The sequence below is a fragment of the Gorilla gorilla genome, chromosome Y (genome assembly GCF_029281585.2).
Source record: "Gorilla gorilla gorilla isolate KB3781 chromosome Y, NHGRI_mGorGor1-v2.1_pri, whole genome shotgun sequence".
Lineage (NCBI taxonomy): Eukaryota > Metazoa > Chordata > Mammalia > Primates > Hominidae > Gorilla > Gorilla gorilla.
Window position 1 is genome coordinate 43947924 of NC_073248.2, and position 22264 is coordinate 43970187.

The 22264-nt window shown below is 36.7% G+C and overlaps 2 pseudogenes; both read right to left on the reverse strand.

Moving 5' to 3' along the window:
• Positions 1-8975: 8975 nt before the first annotated feature.
• LOC101125894 (actin, cytoplasmic 1-like) lies at positions 8976-10094 on the reverse strand (annotated as a pseudogene).
• An 11184-nt stretch (positions 10095-21278) lies between these two features.
• LOC129530221 (testis-specific XK-related protein, Y-linked-like) lies at positions 21279-21754 on the reverse strand (annotated as a pseudogene).
• Between the last annotated feature and the right edge of the window lie 510 nt (positions 21755-22264).

Below are 22264 nucleotides of genomic sequence, written 5' to 3' on the forward strand. Positions count from 1 at the left end.
AAAATAAAGGGATGGAAGAAGATCTATCAAGCAAATGGAAAGGAAAAAAAAACAGGGTTTGCAATCCTAGTCTGTGATAAAACAGACTTTAAACCAATAAAGATCAAAAGAGAAAAAGGCGGCGATTACATATGGTAAAGGGATCAATTCATGAAGAAGAGCTAAGTATTCTAAATATATATGCACCCAATACAGGAGCACCCAGATTCATAAAGCAAGTCCTTATAGACCTACAAAGAGACTTACACTACCACACAATAAGAATGGGAGACTTTAACACTGCACTGTCAATACTAGACAGATCAATGAGGCAGAAAGTTAACAGGGATATCCAGGACCTGAACTCAGCTCAGCAACAAATAGGCCTAACAGACATCTATGGAACTCTGCACCCCAAATCAACAGCATTATGCATTATGAATCAATATGCATTCTTCTCAGCACCACATCACACTTATTCTAAAATTGACCACATAATTGGAAATAAAGCACTACTCAGCCAATGTAAAAGAACAGAAATCACAACAAACTGTCTTGCAGACCATGCTGCAATCAAATTACGACCCAGCGGTAAGAAACTCACTCAAAACTAGACAACTACATGGAAACTGAACCACTTGCCCCTGAATGACTGCTGGGTAAATAACGAAATCAAGGCAGAAAAACAGATGTTCTTTGAGGCCAATGCGAACAAAGACACAATGTACCATAATCTCTGGACACATTTAAAGCAGTGTGTAGAGGGAAATTTATAGCACTAAAAGCCCACAAGAGAAAGCAGGAAAGATCTAAAATTGACACCCTAACATCACAATGAAAAGAAATAGAGAAGCAAGAGTAAAGAAATTCAAAAGCTCACAGAAGGCAAAAAATAACGAAGATCAGAACAGAACTGAAAGAGATAGAGATACAAAAAAACCTTTCAAAAAAATCAGTGAATCCAGGAACTGGGTTTTTTTTTTGAAAAGATCAACAAAATTGATAGATCCCTAGCAAGACTAATAAGGAAGAAAAGACAGAATAATCAAATAGAAGCAATAAAAATGATAAAGGGGATATCACCACCAGCCCCACAGACATACAAACTACCATCAGAGAATACCATAAACACCTCTATGCAAATAAACTACCAAATATAGAATAAATGGATAAATTCCTGGACACATACACCCTACAAAAACTAAACCAGGAAGAAGTTGGATTTCTGAATAGACCAAAAACTGGCTCTGAAATTGAGGCAATAATTAATAGCCTACCAATCAAAAAAAGTCCGGGACCAGAAGGATTCACAGATGAATTCTACTGGATGTACAAAGAGGAGCTGGTACCATTCCTTCTGAAATTATTCCAATCAATAAAAAAAAAGAAACAGTCTTCCCTAACTCATTTTATAAGGCCACCATCATCCTGATACTAAGGCCTGGCAAAGACACAACAAAAAAAGATAATTTTAGATCAATAGCCCTGATGAACATCGAAGTGATAATCCTGAGTAAAATACTGGTAAACTAAATTGAGAAACATATCAAAAAGCTTATCCACCACTATCACATCATCTTCATCCCTGAGATGCAAATGTAGTTCAACTTATGTAAGTCAATAAATTTAATCAATCACATAAACAGAACCAATGACAAAAGCCACATGATTATCTCAATCGATACAAAAAAGGCCTCTGAAAAAATTCAATAGTCCTTCATGCTAAAAACTCTCAATAAATTAGGTATTCATGGAATGTATCTCAAAATAATAAAAGCTACTTATGACAAACTCTCAGCCAGTATCATACTGAGCGGGCAAATACTGGAAGCATTCCCTTTGAAAACCAGCACAAAACAAGGATGCCCTCCCTCACCACTCCTATTCAACAGAGTGTTGGAAGTTCCGCTCAGGGCAATCAGGGAAGAGAAAGAAATAAAGAGTATTCAATTAGGAAATGAGGAAGTGAAATTGTCCCTGTTTTCTGATGACATGATTTTATATTGAGAAAACCCCATTGTCTCAGCCCAAAACCTACTTAAGCTGATAAGCAACTTCAGCAAAATCTCAGCATAGAAAATCAGTGTGCAAAAATCACAGGCATTCCTATACACCAATAACAGAGAGCCAAATCATGAGTGAATTCCCATTCAAAATTGCTTCAAAGAGAATAAAATACCTAGGAATCCAACTTACAAGGGATGTGAGGGACCTCTTCAGGGAGAACTACAAAACACTGCTCAACAAAATAAAAAAGGACACAAGCAAATGGGAGAATATTCTACGATCATGGATATGAAGAATCAATATCTTGAAAATGACCATAGTGCCCAGAGTAATTTATACATGCAATGCCATTCCAATCAAGCTACCAATGACATTCTTCAGAGAATTGGAAAACAAAACTACTTTAAAGTTTATATGGAACCAAAAAAGAGGCCTCATTGTCAATACAATCCTAAGCAAAAAACAACAAACCTGGAGGCATCATGCTACCTGACTTGAAACTATACTACAAGCCTATAGCAAACAAAGCAGCATGGTACTGGTACCAAAACAGATATATTGACCAATGGAACAGAAGACAAGCCTCAGAAATAACACCACACATCTGCAATTATCTCATTTTTGACAAAACTGACAAAAATAAGAAATGGGGAAAGGATTCCCTATTTAGCAAATGGTGCTGGGAAAAGTGGCTAGCCATTTATAGAAAGCTGAAACTGGATCCCTTCCTTACATGTGACATAAAAATTAATTCAGAATGGATTAAACACTTAAATATTAAACTTAAAACCATAAAAAACCTACAAGAAAACCTAGGCAATACCATTCAGAACATAGGCTTGGGCAAGCACTTCATGACTAAAACACAAAAAGCAATGACAATAAAAGTGAAAATAGACAAATAGGATCTAATGAAACTAAAGAGCTTCTGCACAGTGAAACAAACTACCATCAGAGTAAAAGAGCAAGCTACAGAATGGGAGAAAATATTTGCAATCTACCCATCTGACAAAGAACTAATATCCAGAATCAACAAAGAACACAAACAAATTTACATGAAAATAAAAAGTCATCAAAAGGTGGGCAAAGGATAAGAACAGACACTTCTTAAAAGAAGACATCTGTGCAGCCAACAGATGCAGGTAAAAGTGCTCATCATCACTGGTCATCAGGGAAATGCAAATGAAAACCAAAATGAGATACCATCTCATGCCACTTAGAATGGTGATCGTTAAAAAGTCAGATGCTGTAGTGGATGTGGAGAAATAGGAATGCTTTTACACTGTTGGTGGGAGTGTAAATTAGTTCAACCACTGTAGAAGGCAGTGTGGTGATTCCTCAAGGATCTAAAACTAGAATTACCATTAGACCCAGTAATCCCATTACTGGATATATACCCAAAGGATTATAAATCATGCTACTGTAAAGACACATGCATACGTTTGTTTATTGTGGCACTATTTACAATAGCAAAGACTTTGAAACAACCCAAATGTCCATCAATGACAGACTGGATTAAGAAAATGTGGCACATATACACCAGGAATACTATGCAGCCATAAAAAAGGGTGAGTTTCTGTCCTTTGCAGGGACATGGATGAGCTAGAAACCATCATTCTCAGCAAACTATCACAAGGACATAAAACCAAACACCACATGTTCTCACTCATAGGTGGGAATTGAACAATGAGATCACTTGGACACAGAGCAAAGAAAATCACAAACCAGGGCCTGTTGGGGAGTGGGGGGTAGGGATTTGGGGGAGGGATAGCATTAGGAGAAATACCGAACGTAAATGATGAGTTGATGGGTACAGCAAACCAACATGGCACATGAATACCTATGTATCAAAACTGTACACTGTACACATGTACCCTAGAACTTAAAGTATAATAAAAATTTAAAAATAAATAAGTAAAAATGCATCCTATTATGTTCATTTCATGTGTACAACCTATGCTATGGGATACATATTGATATTTCAAAGGCTACTATACCGGAACAAATTAACATATTTCTAATCTCACATAGTTACTGCTATAGTTTGGATATTTGCCTTCACAAACTTTATGCTGAAATTTGATCCCCAGTGTTGGAGGTGAGGTTGAGTGGGAGATGCTCAGGTCATGGCGGTGGATACTTTATGAAGACCTTGGTGTCATTTTTGTGATAAGGAGGGAGATCTTTTTTTTTTATTAGCTTTTGAGAACTCATTTAAAAAAAAGCCTGGCACCACCCTCCCTTATGTTGCATATATGTGATTATAAATATTTTTCTTTCTGTGTCTGGTTTATTTCACTTAGCATAGTTTCCTCCAAGCTCCTCCATGGTTTGGCAAATGGCAAGATCTCATTCTTGTTTAGGGCTAAGTAATATTTCTTTGTACTCAACAATAAGGTTTTTTCCATATTTCAGCTATTGTTAATAATGCTGCAATGAACATGCGAGTGCAAATATCTCTATGAGGTAGGGATTTCCTTTGGTTATATGTCTAAAGGAAGAGTTGTTGAGACATAAGGTAGTTTTATTTTTAATTTTCCAGAAACCTCCATACCAATTTTTATAGTTGCTACACATTACCAACAACACTCTACATGAGTTTCATTTTCTATACATCCTAGCCAAACTTTGTGATCTTTTGAGTTTTTAATAATAGCTATCCTGATGTGAGTTATGTAACGTCTCAAAGTACCTTTGATTTAAATTTTTTCTGATGATTAATGATGTTGAATATGTTTCAAATACCTGTTGCCCATTTTTGTATGTTCCTTGGAGAAATGTCAATTCAGAGCTTTTGCTCAGCTTTTAATGTGTTTATTTGTTTTGCTGCTGTTGAGTTGTACAATGTTGGGGAAAACAGTCCCACAACACCCGGCAGGTACTTTGAGTCTGGGGGAGACAGAGGAGTTAGAAAGAGAGAGAATAAGCATTTAAAAGGTGGGTCCAGGGGGCCGGAGCATCGGAGGCTTGCTCACGGCCCACAGTTGTCAGGCTCCACCTAATTAAGTGGTTTACAAGGTCTTTGTTCTTAGGGTAGATGGGAGGGGGAGGAAGGAATGAGGAAAAGGATTAATCAGTGAAGGAGAACTCGTGAGTCATTGAATTCTTATAGCACTGGCGGTTTCTGTGAATTCCCTTGAGCAAAGGTGTGTGTCTAAACTACTTAAGATCTTTAATTTATCAGGACTGAAACGGGTGGGAGCAGGTTTCAGGAAAAGCCAAGTTGTTTGATTATACTCCACTGCTTCAAGGGAGTTTTATCTCCCTGAGCAACCGGGGGAATGCACTGCGCCGCTGTGCTCTCAGCGATAAAGACATGAAGGCAATAAGCAGATTTTCTCCTCAGAAGCCGCCCATGGCTTCCCATGGGTGTCTCACACGAGGGAGATAAAATCAACTGGCACCCCGGAAACTTTCTTTCCCACATACAAGTCCTTCATAAATTTTAGATCTTAACCCATCATCAGATACATAGCTTGAAGATATTTTCCCCAATATTTTGGCTATTGTATTTGGTCGATTGGTTCCTTTACTGTGCAAAAGCTTTTTCATTTGATGTAGTCTTGCTCATTTGCTTTTGTTTATGTGGACTGAGTTTTTAATATGGTATTCAAAATAATTATTACCAAGACCATCGCTCGTGAACTTTTTTCTGTGTTCTCTTCTAGGTGTTTTAGAGGTTGCAGTCTTACATTTAGGATTTTTCAACTCATCTTCGGTTGATTTTTGTGTATGATGTAAAATGTGGATCCAATTTTGTTCTTTTGCATGTGGAAATCTAGTTTTCCCAGCACTACTCATAGTAAAGATGATCCTCTTCTCACGTTATCATTTTGCTGCAGATTTCAAAAACTAATTGACTATATATGCTTGGATGTATTTCTCGATTCTCTGTTCTGTTCATTTGGCTATGTTTCTGTGTTCATGCCAATTTCAAATAAGGTGGTGTGGTTCTTCCTACTTCTTTTTTCTTTCTCAAGAACGTTTTCACAATTTATGGCTCTCTATATAGCTATACAAGTTTTATATTTTGTTTTATATTTCTGTGAAGAATGCTATTGAAATTTTGATTGGATAGCATTGAATCTGTGTATTGCTTTTGATGCTATAAATACTTTAACAGTATTAACTCTCCCAATCCATAAGCATAGACAATCTTTCCATTTATTTTTATCTTCTTAAATTGATTTTATCAATGTCTCATAGTTTTCAATGGAGAGATCTGTTACTTTCTGGTTACCTTTTTTTAAGTATTTAATTTCTTTGATATGCTTATAAGTCAGACGAGTTTCTTGAATTCTTTTTCAGTCAGGTAATTATTTGTACAACGACATTACCAAATTATTCATTGGTTCTAACACTTTCTTAAATAGAATATTTGAGCTGTTTTTATATACAGGAGATTGTCATCTACAAAGAGAGATAACTTTACTTATTGCTTTATAATTTGGCTGCCTTTTATTTTTTTTCTTGTCAGATGTTTATGTTCCCTATTTGATTTGTTTCTGTTTTAATTATTATTTTATTCATTGTGCTAACTTTGAATTTAATTGTTTTTCCTTCCAGTTTCTTAGATACAATGAGATGTTGCTTATTTTGTATGTTTTTTTTTAATGTGTGGATTTATTGCTATAATCTTGCATCATAATGCTGCTTCACTGCACACCATAGGTTTAGGTGTGTTGTGTTTCCACTATTATTTGTCTCAAGATATTTATGAATTTTTCTTTTTATTTTTCGTTTCATCAATTTATTATGTAGGAGCAATATTTTAAAGATGTTCATGTTGGCAGGGGGGCGGTGGCTCGCGCCTGTAATCTCAGCACTTTGGGAGGCCGAGGCAGGCGGATCACGAGGTCAGGAGATCGAGACCATCCTGACTAACACAGTGAAACCCTGTCTCTACTAAAAATATGAAAAATTAGCTAGGCGTGATGGTGGGCACCTCCAGTGCCAGGTACTCCAGAGGCTAGGCTAGGGCAGGAGAATGTCATGAACCCGGGAGGCAGAGCTTGCGGTGAGCCGAGATTGTGCCACTGCACTGCATCCTGGGCAACAGAGCGCCACTCTGTCTCAAAAAAAAAAAAAAAAAAAAAGGTTCAGTATTTGTGACTTTTTTTTCCAAGATTTCTCCTCTTACTGATTGTTGGTTTGCTACCATGATGGTCTGAAAAAATATTAAATATGCTTTTAGCAATCTTACTTTGTTAAGACTTGTTTTATGGCCTAGCATGTGGTCTATCTTAGAGAATCTTCCATGTGTGTTACAGCAAAATATATATTTGGCTGTACACAATGAAAAGTTCTGTACATGTCTGTTGGGTTCATTTAGTTAAAACTGCAGTTCAAGTCTGGCATTTTCTTATTAATTTTCTGTTGAGTTTATCTATTCCTTGTTGTAACTGAGGTACTGAAATTTCCTACAATTATTTTATTGCCATTTTTTTCTTCATTTCTATTTGCTTTAAATATTTAGGTGCTCCAATGTTGAGTGCGGATGTATATATATATAATTTTTATATCCTGTTGATGAATTGATTGCTTTATTATTAAATGATGACCTCTTGGTCTTATGACAGGTTTTGAATTGAAATCTCTTTTATAGATAGGAGTATAGCCACTCCTAATTTTTTATTACCATTTGCGTAGCAATATCTTCTTCTATTCCTTCACTTTCAGCCTGTTTGTCCTTAAAGATTACGTGGGTCTCATAGGTAACATGTAGTTGAATCCCATTTTTAAAATCCATTTGGTCACTCCACATCTTTTAATTGCATAATTTAATTCATTTACATTCAAGATAATTATTGATAAGTAAGTTGTTACTACTGTTATCTTGTTAGCTGTTTCTGATTGAGTCACACATCATTTTTTCCTTTCTTCCTCCCATGACTGCTTTTAAATGTTTAGCATTTAAATATTTTCAGTAGTGATAAGCTTTGATTCGTTTGTTTTTATCATTAGTGTTGCTGCTGTAGGTTTTGATGGTCATCAAAGGCTCAGAGAAAACATCATATAGTTAATAATCAACTAGTTTAAGCTGACAACATTTGTCACATAAAAACTCTAGACATTTACCCTCTGTTCCAATTATGTTTTTGACGTCACAATTTATATCTTTTAATACTGTGTCTTCCTTAAAAATCTATTGTTGACAAGTCTTTTGCCGAGTGATTTCAAGCTCCTCCATTTTTTGTTTACTTTCCCTTAGTGCTTTTAGAATTTTCTTTCTCAACCTTTGAGAGCTTGATTCTTTTTTTTTTTTTTGGCAGCACTTTTATTTTTCCTTACACAATGATATGTTGCTGAGGCCTAATGTTCTCACATAACAGTAGAAAACAAAAATTTGTTGTCATCCCTTTAAAGAATCGAGAATTTTGTACAAAAAACTTTACATAAATTAAAAAGATGAATACATTTACAGGTGTAAATGCAAACTGCTTCCAACTCAAGGCAAGTGACAGCCCGTGGTGTTCTGGCAAAAAACATCAGCTAAGAAAGGAAACTGTGTCCTATGGCTTGGACTTTCCAGCCCTGACATACAGGCAGGACAGAAGCAACTGGTTCAGGGGCCCTTGCCAGCCTCTAGAGAAATCCCAGTGCACGCAGCCCTGACACATTAATACCCTGCACAGATCAGAGACTGCTGGCCATGCAGACTCACCAAGCCACAGACTTGTCTTCCACAAGCACGTTCTTACCTCAGTCACGAAGTGACCAAGCCATGTGCACTGAAGATAGAACTCAAAAGATATGTACACAGTATTAAACAAATACCAAAGGGAACAGTTAACTTGAATACAAGGTCAAAATCAGCAACAAGTTCTACAATCCAGTGCTCATATCAGATAGAAGCTTCAAGGACAATTTCTTTTCAAAGGCTTATTCCAGTTTCATGAGGCTAGCATGAGGTGTATGCATTTGCCAAGGGCAAATTTATGCTTCTGAATTAACCCATGCAGCAAATGCTACACATCTGCTCCATCCATTTAGAAGCATTTGTGGTGGATGATGGAAGGTCCTGACTCATCATACTGCTGCTTGCTAATCCACATCTGCTGGAAGGTGAACAGTGGGTTCAGGATGGAGCCGCTGATCCACACTGAGTACTTTCGCTCTGGGGGTGCAATGATCTTAATCTTCATGGTGCTGGGCGCCAGGGCAGTGATCTCCTTCTGCATCCTGTCAGCAATGCCTGGGTACATGGTGGTGCCGCCGGATAGTACCGTATTGGTGTATAGGTCTTTGCAGATGTCCACGTCACACTTCATGATGGAGTTGAAGGTGGTCTGGTGGATGCCGCAAGATTTCATGCACGGGAAGGAAGGCTGGAACAGCACCTCTGGACACCGGAACCACTCATTGCCAGTGGTGATGACCTGGCCATCGGGCTGTTCATAGCTCTTCCCCAGAGAAGAGGAGGATGCAGGGGTGGCCATCTGCTGCTTGAAGTCCAGGAAGACCTACCACAGCTTCTCCTTGATGTTGCGCATGATTTCCCACTGGGCTGTGGTGGTGAAGCTGTAGCCTCACTCCTTGAGGATCTTCATGAGGTACTCGGTCAAGTCCCAGCCAGCCAGGTCCAGATGCAGGATGGCATGGGGAAGGGAGTAGCCCTCGTAGATGGGCACCGCATGGGTGACCCTGTGTCCAGAGTCCATGACAATGCCAATGGTGCGCCCAAAGGCATAGAGGGACGGCACATCTCGGATGGCCACGTACATGGCCGGGGTGTTGAAGGTCTCAAACATAATCTGAGTCATCTTCTTTCTGTTGTCCTTGGGTTTCAGGGGGTCTTCAGTCAGCAGCACTGGCTGCTACTCTGGGGCCTCGTGCAGGTCATTGTAGAAGTGGTGCCAGATCTACTCCATGTTGTCCCAGTTGCTGATGATGCCATGCTTGATGGGGTACTTCTGCGTCAGGATGCTGCACTTGCTCTGGGCTTCGTTGTCCACATAGGAGTCCTTCTGGCCCACGTCCACCATCACGCCCTGGTGTCAGGGGCACCCCATGATGGAGAGAAACGTGGCTCGGGGAGCGTCGTCCCCTGCAAAGCCAGCTTTGCACATGCAAGAGCCATTGTCAATGACGAGCGCAGCGATCTCTTCTTTAACTGCGGTGGGCGGAGGAGTGGGACAGCCGAGCCGCAGAAGAACAAGGTAGGCGAGCTGGCAGTGGCAACTGAGAGCGAGAGTTTGGTTCTTGTTTGTTTTGGGGTAGTTTTATAGGGTATTAATCTTTTTTGTAGTCGCCGATCTTTCTGAACCTGTATATTTATATCTCTCAAATTTTTGAAAGTTATTATTCTTTTGAATATTGCTAAATCTTAGATTTGCTTATTTAAGGTAATTTTGTATATCTGGTAAATGTTCTTCATTCTTTTTGTTTTTCTGTTTCGTTCTCTGTGCATTTCTTAATAACCTATGTTAATTTTCTTTTCTTTTCTTTTTTTCTTTTACTTTTTTGTTTCGTTTTGTTTAGTTTAGACAAAGTCTCTCTGTGTTTCCCAGGCTGGAGTTCAATGGCACGACACTGAATCACTGCAACCTCTGCCTCCCAGGTTCGGGTGATTCTCCTCTCTTAGCCTCCTGAATAGCTGGGATTACAGGTGTGTGCCACTATGCGCAGATAATTTTTTGTATTCTTAGTAGAGATAGGGTTTCATCATGATGTCCAGACTGGTCTTAAACTGCCAGACTCAAGTGATCAACCCATCGCAGCCTCCCAAAGTGCTGTGATTACAGGCCTGAGCCTGCACACCTGGTCCTAATAACTCATTTTAGAGCTCACTGATTGTTTATTCTGTTGATCAATTCTGCTGTTGAAAGGCTTCTGAATTTTCCACTTCAAACAGTATATTTCTCAGTTCCAGGACTTTTTTTATTTTTAAATAATTTCAGTCCATTTTTAAAAGTTTCTTTCAGAAGTGTATCAGTTCCTTTTCTGTGTTGTTTTAGAGATCTGAGTTTCCTGAAAACTGATATTTTGAATTTTTGATCCAGTAACCACTGATAGCCATCTCATTAATTAGCATTGGTCAATGGTCTATGCTTTGTCCATTTAAGGAGGTTATAATTTCCTGTTTGGTATTATTTCTTCTTATGGTTATAAATCTATATCTTTTTATTGAAGGACTAGTTATTTCATTTATTGTTTTCTGTGTCTTATTTTGCATTTTGTTGTATATAATTGCTTTGAGTTTTCTTTAAGACATAAGTATCATGGGGTATTGTTTGCTAGATTTTGGACAGGTCAGTGCCTCTGTTTTGGCAGTAGATGGTGCCTTAAGCCCAGGTTTATTTCAGCTCTAACAAACTTTGAAACACTGCCAGTCTCCTATCTGAGAGATTTTGAAGGGGATATCCTAGCAGTGTGGGAAGGCTCTCTATAGGTTTGTGATCAAGGAAATTATGCAATATACCTCCTACCTTATGGTAATGCTGTGCAGGCACTCAGGTTTGGCATCTCCTGTGACTGAGCTATCCAGGCTGGAGATAGTAGTCCTGACTTTCTACTTCAGCCCTGGTTTTCCTCAGGTTTTTTTTTTCTCTTTTCAGTCACTCACAAGGCTTCCTTGGGTTAAGACAGGAATAGTTCTCCTGCCAGGGAATGCAAAATGATGGGGAAGCTGGCCATCCACATCAACTTTATTTTATTAAGTGTAATAACCAAGAGTCAGAGGAGTTTTTTTTTTTTTTTCTTTTTGTTCACACTTCGTTGTCAGCAGACTAGGGGACAAGTGACATGAATATAAAAGGCCAACTTTTTTACCCTCTGCCTGGTTTCTTCAGTTCTCTGTCACCCTAGGAGTAGCCTCATTCTCACTTTTGAGCTCTGTGTTATTGATGGTGATAATATCAGCACTGAATACTCGGTTTTGGTTTTTCTGTGGGTGTTCTTAGGGGGTTAGGGTTGGGGGTAATTGATGGCAGCTTCTTTACCATGCCATATTTTTTACAAAAGTACTCTCCTCTACTTTACACTTTTTCTGCTTCCTTGTGTTTACATTTATGTTACAAATTTTACATTTCTTCTTTTTTATCTATATGTTTACACATATATATTTCTCAACATTGATTTAGCCCATTTCAGAAGTTTTAGTATGTTTTAGTTTTTCTTTAATTTGTGAAAATTATTTAATTCCTTGCAGATTCTTCACTTAACCGTAGGTTGTTGAAGAGTGTATTTATTATTTTCCAAACAATATATATTTTTCCGTCTTTAGAAATGAATCTCAGTCAGGCGTGGTGGTCATGCGTATAATCTGAGCACTCTGAGAGGCCGAAGTGGGTGTATCACCTGAGGTCAGTAGTTTGAGACTAGCCTCATCAATACAGTGAAACTCTGTTTCCACTGAAACTAGAAAAATTAGCCTAGCATGGTGGTGTGTGCCTGTAGTCCCAGCTACTCAGGTGTATGAGGCAGGAGAATTGCTTGACCATGAAAGGTTGTGGCAAGTTGAGATCACACCACTGAATTCCAGCCTGGGTGACAGAGTGAGACTCCAACTTATTTATCTATTTTTCTTTAAATAAAGAAAGAAAAAAAGAAATAAAGAAAAAAAAAGAAAATGGGCCTCTAGTTTTATTCCACTGTGGTTGAAGAAAGCATTATATATGATTTCAGTAATATTAGATATAATATTGCTTTGTGGCCTACCATAGAATCTATTCTGAAGATAGCACAGAGAATAACACATATGCAATTTAGAAGAATGTGTAGTCAGCTTGTGGAGTGTTTTGTATATGTCTGAAAGACTTATTTGGTTTATACTGTTTTTCAAGACTTTTGTTTTCTTATTGAACTTGGATTTGGTCATTTCACACATTGTGGAAAGTGGGGTGTTGAAATCTTCAACTATTATTATTATTGCAGAACTGTCTAGCTCCTCAAATCTATTCGTTTTTGTTTCATATATACTGAGGATCTGTTATTAGGTATATATGTAAGTGTTATATCTTCTTGATCAATTAAACAATTTTGATATTTGTCCAATAATTCTACCTCTATTTTGGTTACTGTTTGCTTATTTTTTCCCTCACTTTTATAACATTTAAAAAGTTATTCTGCCAGTCTTTGACATTTAACTGGAGTTTATTTGGACTGAAATTAATTGCAGACAGGAATTTATTTTCCTATTTTTGTCTTTTTGTTCTACAAGTTTTGTTATTGTTGTTATTATATTTCATTCCTCCAAAACTGTTCATATTTGCATTTGTTTTTCTAGGGTACCATTTAGACTCCTTCATTTCTCTTCAGTATATTTGAACAGTTATTTTCTTGTTGGCTCTTAATGGTATTATAATTAATATCTTAAATTCATAATAATATAGTGTGAATTACAATAACTGAGTATTGACGTTATACAAAAATCATTTTCCCATATTGCTCTCCCTAACTTTCTATGTTTTTTTTGTCAAAAATTGTTTGTTATACAATATGTACTAACAACCCAGATATGTAATTATTGTTTTATTCTTTGTCATTTCTTTATTTTATTATTGAATTTTTATTTTACTTCATTGAGACAGGGTTTCAGTCACATAGGCTAAATATGGTTCACTACAGCCTCAAGCTCCTGGGGTCAAGGGATCCTTCCACCTCGGCCCCTCAGGTACCTGGGACAGAAGTGTATGCTACCACAGCTGGATAATTTTGTTCATTTTCTTTAGAGACAGGGTCACACTTTGTTGCCCTGACTGGTCTCATACTCCTGGGCTCAAGGAAATCCCCATCCTTGGTTGGGATTACAGTTGTGAGATACTGTGCCTTTCCTCTTGTCATTTAAATCCAGTAGAAAAATAAAGTCACAGAAACCCCATATACAATAATATTGGCTTTCTTATTTCTTGGTGTAATTACTTTATTGATGTTCTTTATTTCTTTATTTGCACATGAGGTGCTATTTTACTTTCATTCCTTACATTTTTTCATCATGTTTTGTAAGGCTGATCTAGTAGTAATGTACTCTCTTTAATTCTGTTTTCTTGGAAATGACTTACTTGCTCATAAAATTAAATTTTGGTTTGGACAGATATTGAGTTTATGATTGACTTAATTTTTTTTTATTTCAGCACTTGGAAGATCTCATCACAGTGTCTTATTTCCTCCATATTTTTAATGAGAAATTGGCTGTTAATATCATGGATGATACTTGAATGTGATCAGTTACTTCTGTCTTGCTTCTTTTAAAGTTCTCTATTTTTTTGTCTTCCGTCAATTTCAGTGCATGTGTTTCAGTGTGGATATCTTTGATTTTATTCTTCCTGGAGTGTTTTTTTTTCTTTGGAGATACTTGGATCAGTAGATTTCCATCTATCAACACATTTGTGAAGTTTCAGCCACTGTTCATTCAAATATTCTTTTTCCCCCCATGTTTCTCTTTTTTCAGTGGAACTCCCATTATGAATATGTTGATATTCTTGTTAGAATCCCATGGCAACCTTAGTTTTGTTCATTATTCTTGTTTCTGTTTTTGATTCATACACTGAATAATATCAAACAATCCATCTTCAAGTTGCCTCATTACGCTTTTTGCATGCTCACACAAGCTATTCAATCTTTCTAGTTACAGATTATTGATTTCATTTTTTAAATAATGTGTATGTCTTTATTGGTATTTTCAATTTTGAATCACTGTTCTACTGGGTTCCCTTAGGTCTTTGAGAACATTAAAATGAAGAGAGTTGAAATATTTCCCTAGTTAGTACCATGCCTGGGCTTTCTGAAATAGTTTCTTTTAATTATGTTTTCTTTGAATGTGCTTTTTTTGCATTTATCTTTGAATGTCTTTTATTTTATTGTTGAACGCTGAACACTTTGGATATTATTCAGCATATTCAGATAACAAATTCTTGACCTCCACAATTGCTTAGTTTGTGGGTTGTGTACTTGTTTAACAACTCTTTAAAGCTAGTTTTGTAGTCTGTATTCTTTGTCAGGTATGGCCACTTAACCTGTGTTCTGTCATCCTTTTGGTCATCTACTGTCCTTGACACATTAAAAAAAATCCAAGGAAAGAAAAGAAAAAAAGGAAAAGAAAAAGAAAAGAAAAACTACCCAGAATTTGCATATGGACTCTTTCGGGAACTCTGGTATTTAGTCAAAAGTCAGGGAAAAGTGAAAAGTTTTGGTGTCTTCTCCATGCATGCATGCAAAAATGGACATATTTATATCCTTCTAAATATACCAGTAGGAGCCTGGGTGTGGTGGTTCATATCTGTAATCCCACCAATTTGGAAGGCTTGGAGAACCAATCACTTGAGCCCAGAAGTATAAGACCAGCCTTGACAACATGGAAAGATCTCTTCTGTATAAAAAAAAATACAAAAATAAGCTAGTTTTGGAGGCCCATGCCTGTACTGTGAAATGCTGAGGGGGGAGGATTGGTGGAGTCCAGAGATGTGAGATGCTCAGGAGGCTGAGGTGGCAAGATCATTTGAACCCAAGGAGGTTGCCGCTGCAGTAGGCCATGATCCTGCCACAGGACTCCACTGTGGGCCACAGGACAAGTTCTGTCTCTATTTAAAACCCAATCCAACATAAACAGCAACAAACTGTGAGAGTTTTTCAAAGCTGATTTTCCACATCACTTTTCTTCACCAGCCACTTCTTTACATGCATTTTGTTTGCGTACTGCTTGACCTGACTCTTATTCCTTGCTACAGGTGGCTCTGACTAGTATATTTCCTTTCCACAAATGCCTTTCAACTTCTGCACCCAAGAAGGCCCTGAAGTGGGCTAAAGGCTCTGAACTAATAATCTCCAAGGGAACCTCAGACATTTTAAATCACACAACCACAATTATTTGAGATAAGCTCCATATTTCCACACATGCATCAAAATCTGCATCTAGAATTTAATCTTCTTCACAGTTTCCATGAAGCCGTGGAGTGGGTAATGATGGACAGTTAAAATGCCGCATACTGTCTTGCCCAAACTTAGAGGTCAGGTCTTTCTTCATTAAACACACCCTTGAGTGACGTTATTAGATTCCAGAGCTCCAAAAATCAAGTCTGAGGTTGTTTTCTATTCCTTATATCTCTTCACTTTTAACCCAATTAACCTTAATGACAGCATAAAATAGAAAGTTGATTAAATCTACCTTGCTTTTTAATGTTCAGAGAGGTTTTTTTTGAGATGGAGTCTCACTCTGTCACCCAGGCCAGAGTGCAGTGGTGCGATCTCGGCTCCCTGCAGCCTCTGCCTTCCAGGTTCAAGGGATTCTCTTGTCTCAGCTTCCTAAGTAGCTGGGATTACAGGCATGCACTCCCACGCCTAGCTAATGTTCTTATTTTTAGTAGAGAGCGGGCTTCACCATGTTGGCCAGGCTTCTCTCAAACTCTTGACCTCAAGTCATCCACCTGCCTCAGCCTCCCAAAGTGCTGGGATTGCAGTCATGAGCCATCGTGTCTAGACTGTTTTGTAAGATTTTATTTGACACTGCTTCCATCATTATCATGAAAGCCATTCTGTCTTTCATGTAATAAGTAATAGTTAAGAAATATATGTTTTTGTTAGCAACTTTTAAGTGATATGACTTTATTGTTTTCCAAATCATTAAGGGTTCAGTTTTCATTTCACCACAGCATGGTACTTGTTAGAAATAATTAAGTTCCATCTTGGGCCAGTTTAACCTCACAGTCTCTAACTAAAGTATTTGAGCATAAAATTAACTCTCTAAATAGACTACATAACGTCAGCTCATATATTATTATTACATTAGTGGTGTTTTATATAATTAAATGTAAGGGTGGTATTTTAGGACATTATCATATTCTTCTTGTAGAATCATACCCTCCTAAGAAGAGATAATTACACTAGGTAGTTGTAGGAATATCATCATAGAGTTCAAAAGATACTCCTCAGATTTCACTAGGAAATGAGAAGTGAAATGTTACAACTGTTCTGGAAATATGTCCCTAACCAGTAAGGAGAAAGCTTGTGACCTCTACAATAAAAGGAAAGATAAATAATGAATTACTTGGGATTTTTCCACATTTGTTTCCTGTATTGAGTTTTGAATAATAAAAAATGTAAATAATAACTGTAATAGTACATTTAAGTAATAAAAACATTTAAATAAATTTTAAATATTAAACATTCATATTTATATATATGAATTAAATGGTCAAGGTACATTTCTTTATTCATATAACTTCAACAGGCTCTCAAGTATAGAGAAGCATATGTCAAGTTCACACCTCTAAATGTCTTATAGCTAGGATGGATAGAAATGAAAGGAGTGAGTGAAAAAGTAACATAAGCTTATCTGCAAGTCAACTAAAATATTGTTTCATAAATACTACATAGACTAAGTATTCAAAAACTTAATACTGAAATTAGAAAGTTGTATTATTTATTATAATATTAAACACTTAGAGATTATTATATCTCAGAATTTTAGCTTAAAATGGTGGATATAATAGTAAATAACACTGAAATGGCTCCTCACTTCATAAAGTAATGGTTAATAGTAAAGCAGAAAGGAACAAGAGTAGAAATGAAAAGAAAAGAGATGTGTTTTATTCATTGAAAAGTAGAATAATTCTAGACCCTCAATGAAAAATAAATTGAACAAGGTAACACAGAAGAAGGAAGTAAATTAAGATGTTGATACTATCATTTAGGGAACAATAAATGATGACCTCACCTTTAATACATAAACAGCAACAAGAAAAAAAAACATTTGTAGGTGGTAGATAATAAAAAAGTTATTATAGATAAAATATGAAAGAGATGAGGGAAAATAATTGGATTTGGAATATCCCCAGTTTCTATGTTATATAGGTGATGGACTTTGGGACAAAAAATGATGGAAGAGAGAGGCATGTAGAAAATGTAAAGAAGTTCAGGGGAAGTTTTAAATTTATCTGTCTTAGTCTTGGGTGACTCGTAAGAGAAAAAAAACACAATGTATAGAAATTCAGAGATCATACCACTGGTTGAATTCCTTTACTACAGGTTTAAAACTTAAGAGGCTTTTGTCTCAAAACAACATCAACAAAAAGCCAGGTGTGGTGGTGTGCATCTGTAATCTCAGCTACTGAGGAGACCAATGCAGGAAAATTGCTTAAGCCCAGCAATTTGAAAGGCTGTAGTCAGTCAAGGTCTCACTACTGCACTCCAGACTGGGTAACAGAACACTTTCTTAAAAAAAAGAAAAGGAAAGAAAAGGAAAAGGGAAGGGAAAAGGGAAAGGAGAAAGGGAAGGAGAAAGAGGTATTCGGTGCAGTTACATTAGTGGTCTAACAAGCAGACATCTATGAGATAAAATGAAACCAAACACACTGACAATTAAACAGAGAAATCAGATGAAAGTTGAGTCATGTAATCCAAAGCAAAATGGTATTTCAAGAATGAGGGTGTGAATCAGTTTTACAGATACACATGACTGTTTGAGTAATATGCAATAGACAAGTGATATATGGGATTTAGTGGCAAGTATAAGATATGATTCCAAAAACAGGGTAAATGCCTGAAGAAAGGAGAGTTAAGAAAAATAAAATTAAACCTTGTCACAGGCAACTCTTTCCATGAATCTTCCTAGCACAGAAAATAAATAAATGAGTTGACAGTGGCATATCTAGGACTAAGACAAGCAGCATGTAGATCTAGTAAAGAAAATGATCAAATGGGGTGTGGCATCTCACACCTGTAGTTGCAGCACTTTGGGAGGCTGAGGGGAGATCATCTGAGGTCATTCTGAGACCAGCCTTGGCAACACGGTGAAACCCCATCACAATTAAAAATTCTAAAACTAGCCAAGCGTGGTAGTGCATGCCTGTAATATCAGATACTCAGGAGGCTGAGGCAGGAGAATCACCTGAATCCGAGAGGCCAAGGTTGCATTGAGCCAAGATTGTGCCAGAGACTCTCTCTCAAAAAAATTAAACTAAACTAAAATAAAAAGAAATGATCCTGCAGGTAGAGTGAAGAAGTAATGGTACAAGGAGACGACAAATAATAAGCAAACCAGTGTTTTAAGAAGCTGGGAAATCCAAAGCAAACGCGAAGAGGGTCATAACAAGGAGCAGTAAAAAATATACACAAATCTACACAAGTTTTATTTTTGGTGGTGATTTCTCAGGAGAAGGCAACACAAAAGAAAGTGTGAGTAAGAAAGTTGTCACCATTACTTTGGTAGAAAAAGAAAAGGAGAAAAACCACCAACAACAAAATAATGTAAATTATACAACATTAAGCTTTAGTGTTCTTCATCCCTTCCCATGGTGTTTGTTTCCTCAAGAAATAGCAGAAGCCAAATATTCAAAATAGAAGAAAACATTAGCATATATTACTGTCTATGTATATTAAGCCAAATTTATTTTAACTGTAATTCATTCTTTTAAAATTTGTATTTTAAATTAACAAACATAAATATTTATGGGACACAAAGTGATTTTATAATTCATGTATATATTGCAGAAGAATTATATTGGGCTAGTTACCATATCCATTACCTCACATACATACCATTTCTTTCTTTGTGGTAAGAATATATAAATTCTACATTTTAAACAATTCTTATTTTTGAGATAGAGTTTTGCTCCTGTTGCCCAGACTTGAGTGCACTGGTGCAAATTCAGCTCATTTCAATTGCCACCTCTCGAGTTCAAGTTTTTCTCTTGCCTCAGCCACTCGAGTAGCTGGGGTGAGATGTGCATGCCACCAAACCTGGCTAATTCTTATATTTTCAGTAGAGACAGTGTTTCATCATATTGGCCAGGCTGGTCTTGAACTCCTGACCTCTACTGATCCTCCCTCCATGGCCAGCCAAAGTGCAGGGATTTCTGACATGAGTCACCATGCCTGTCCTTTTTTATTAAACAATTTTTAAGTTGACATTTATTAACTGTGATCACCATTCGGTGCAAAGGATCACCAGAACTTCTTCCTGTCTCACTGAAATTTGTTACCCTTTGATGAACACCTCCCCCTTCTCTATCCACTCCCATCACCACCCTGCACTCCAATCTCTGACTACTTTTTGTGTGTTTGTAGAAAGAGTCAGGGCCTTGCTGCATTGCCCAGGCTGGAGTACAGTGACACAATTATGGCTCACTGTGGCTTCAAACTTCTGACCTCAAGTGATCCAACCACCTCATCGTCCCATAGTGCTGGAGTGACAGGCATGAGCCACCACATCTGGCATATTCACAGTTTGAATGAGTTCAACTTTTTTAGATTTTACATATAATTGTGATCATTCTATACTTGTCTTTCTGTGCCTCTCTTATTACACTGAGCATAATATCTTCCAATTCCATTCATTTGGTCACAAATAAATAAAAGATCTTCCTCCTTTTTCTAAGGCTGTATAGTATATCTCATTGTGTATATGTGCCACACTTTATCTGTTGATGTGCGCTTGGGTTGTTACCGTATCTTGGCTGTTATGAATAATGTTGAGATGAATATAGAAGTGCAGATATCTCATTGCCATGCTAATTTTATATCCTTTGAGTACATATTTGGAAGTACAGTAGCTGGATTATGTGGTAATTCTTATTTTTAATTTAACTGTATTTTTGAAAAGTCAATTCTATGACCCCAAAAGCACAGACTACGAAAGCACAACAAAAAAACAATTGGATCACATTACATCAATCTAAAATGTTTCTGCACCACAGAGGGAAAAGCGTGAAAAGAAAATGTTCACTGATAGTGTATATGGTATATTACAAACACTTATTAAATTAAAGGTATAGGTTCCAAAATCTACTAGGTAAAAAATGTATTATGGTTATTTTTTCTGCTTCGTTTTTGTAGCCGGATGGATTTTTCATTTTGTTTTGTTTAATAAGTTGTACAATTATATTTAAGAAAACAAAAATTATTAATTCATAGTCACATTAGAAAAATCAATTTTATTAGAAACTACTTCCAAGATTTTGTTGTTTATAATTTTTTATGAGTATCTTTAGAAAGTCACACTCAGCCTCTTTACTCTTTGTTCTGTGAAAGTATATATGGATATTCCATACTCGTTTATTGAAAATAAACTATGCTTCTCCACGAGTGATAGTAATTCCTCAGCTGCTTACTTTTATTCTTTTAATTGAATTTTCTCCAGATGCTTACATAATATCACAGTGCTTCTGGATGATTTTCAGTATCTCCTGGCAATACTTTGCCTGACCACCTTGGTTGCAAATACTGACAGAAAAGGAGCTTAAAGCCAAAGGCTAATATGTAGGTTATGATGAACTATGCAGCAATTATTGAGTCACAAGGCTTCAGCAAAATGTTCCCTCCAAAGAACCTAAGTATCAATATTATTATCACGTTTTCTAAAAACTTAAAGCTGGAGTGTAGGATTGTATGGCCCACCTCTTTTATCAATTCCTCATTTGACAGCTGCAGTTTCACTGCTGACCAGCAGGAGAATTTATGGCAGCATATACTAGCATGATTAAGATAAGCATCCATACTTACCCACCATGCTGGAATTATTTTCTGTGTTGCTAGGAAGATGAGCTCCACTTTTCCAAGACTCCAGCCATGGTGTCAACAATATTACAAAATATATGATTAATAGAAAGTGTAAGCTCCCCTGTTTCAGAGATGCAGGGAAAAATGTCAGAGTCACTACACGTGAGATAATCACCAACGAATGCCGTATGATGACATAGATGAATTTTATCACCTGTAGCTTAATGGCAGCAAAGTCGTTGTCAGTGCGGATGGCCAGTATATTGCAGTGAATGACACCTACACAACTGATAAGAGGGAATATGTCATCAGCAATGCTATTAAAGATAAACATGAAAATGTTAGAGAATAATTTTCATTAGTAATGACCACTTTCTCTTTTAAACTTGCCATGTTAAGATATATTTCTCCCAACCCACCTCCTTCAGAAAATAATTTACTTACAAAAAAGAAAAAAAAAAGATTTGTTATTTTTCGATTATCAGGGATTTAGTAAATATATGCATGCAAAACATATATTACACCTGGGAAAAACAAAGAATAAGTGAATACACACATACCCAAATGTATAAATGTATATACACACTCCCTCAAAATAAAATAACTGGAATGCATGAAATTGGATAGAGACATTCGTATCTGATGCTATAAGGTGTGACAGCACCTAGAAAGAAGTCTCAATTAAGAACAAATAAAATTGCCTGAATTAGATCTTGAAAAGGTAGTTTCTTTTTTATACAAAGTTAGAGTGTAAAGTAGGAAATTATGGTGTAAAATAGGAGGTGAATGCGATATAAACTGTGTTTTAGACTATGATGATAACAGGAAATTGGAAATAAGCTGT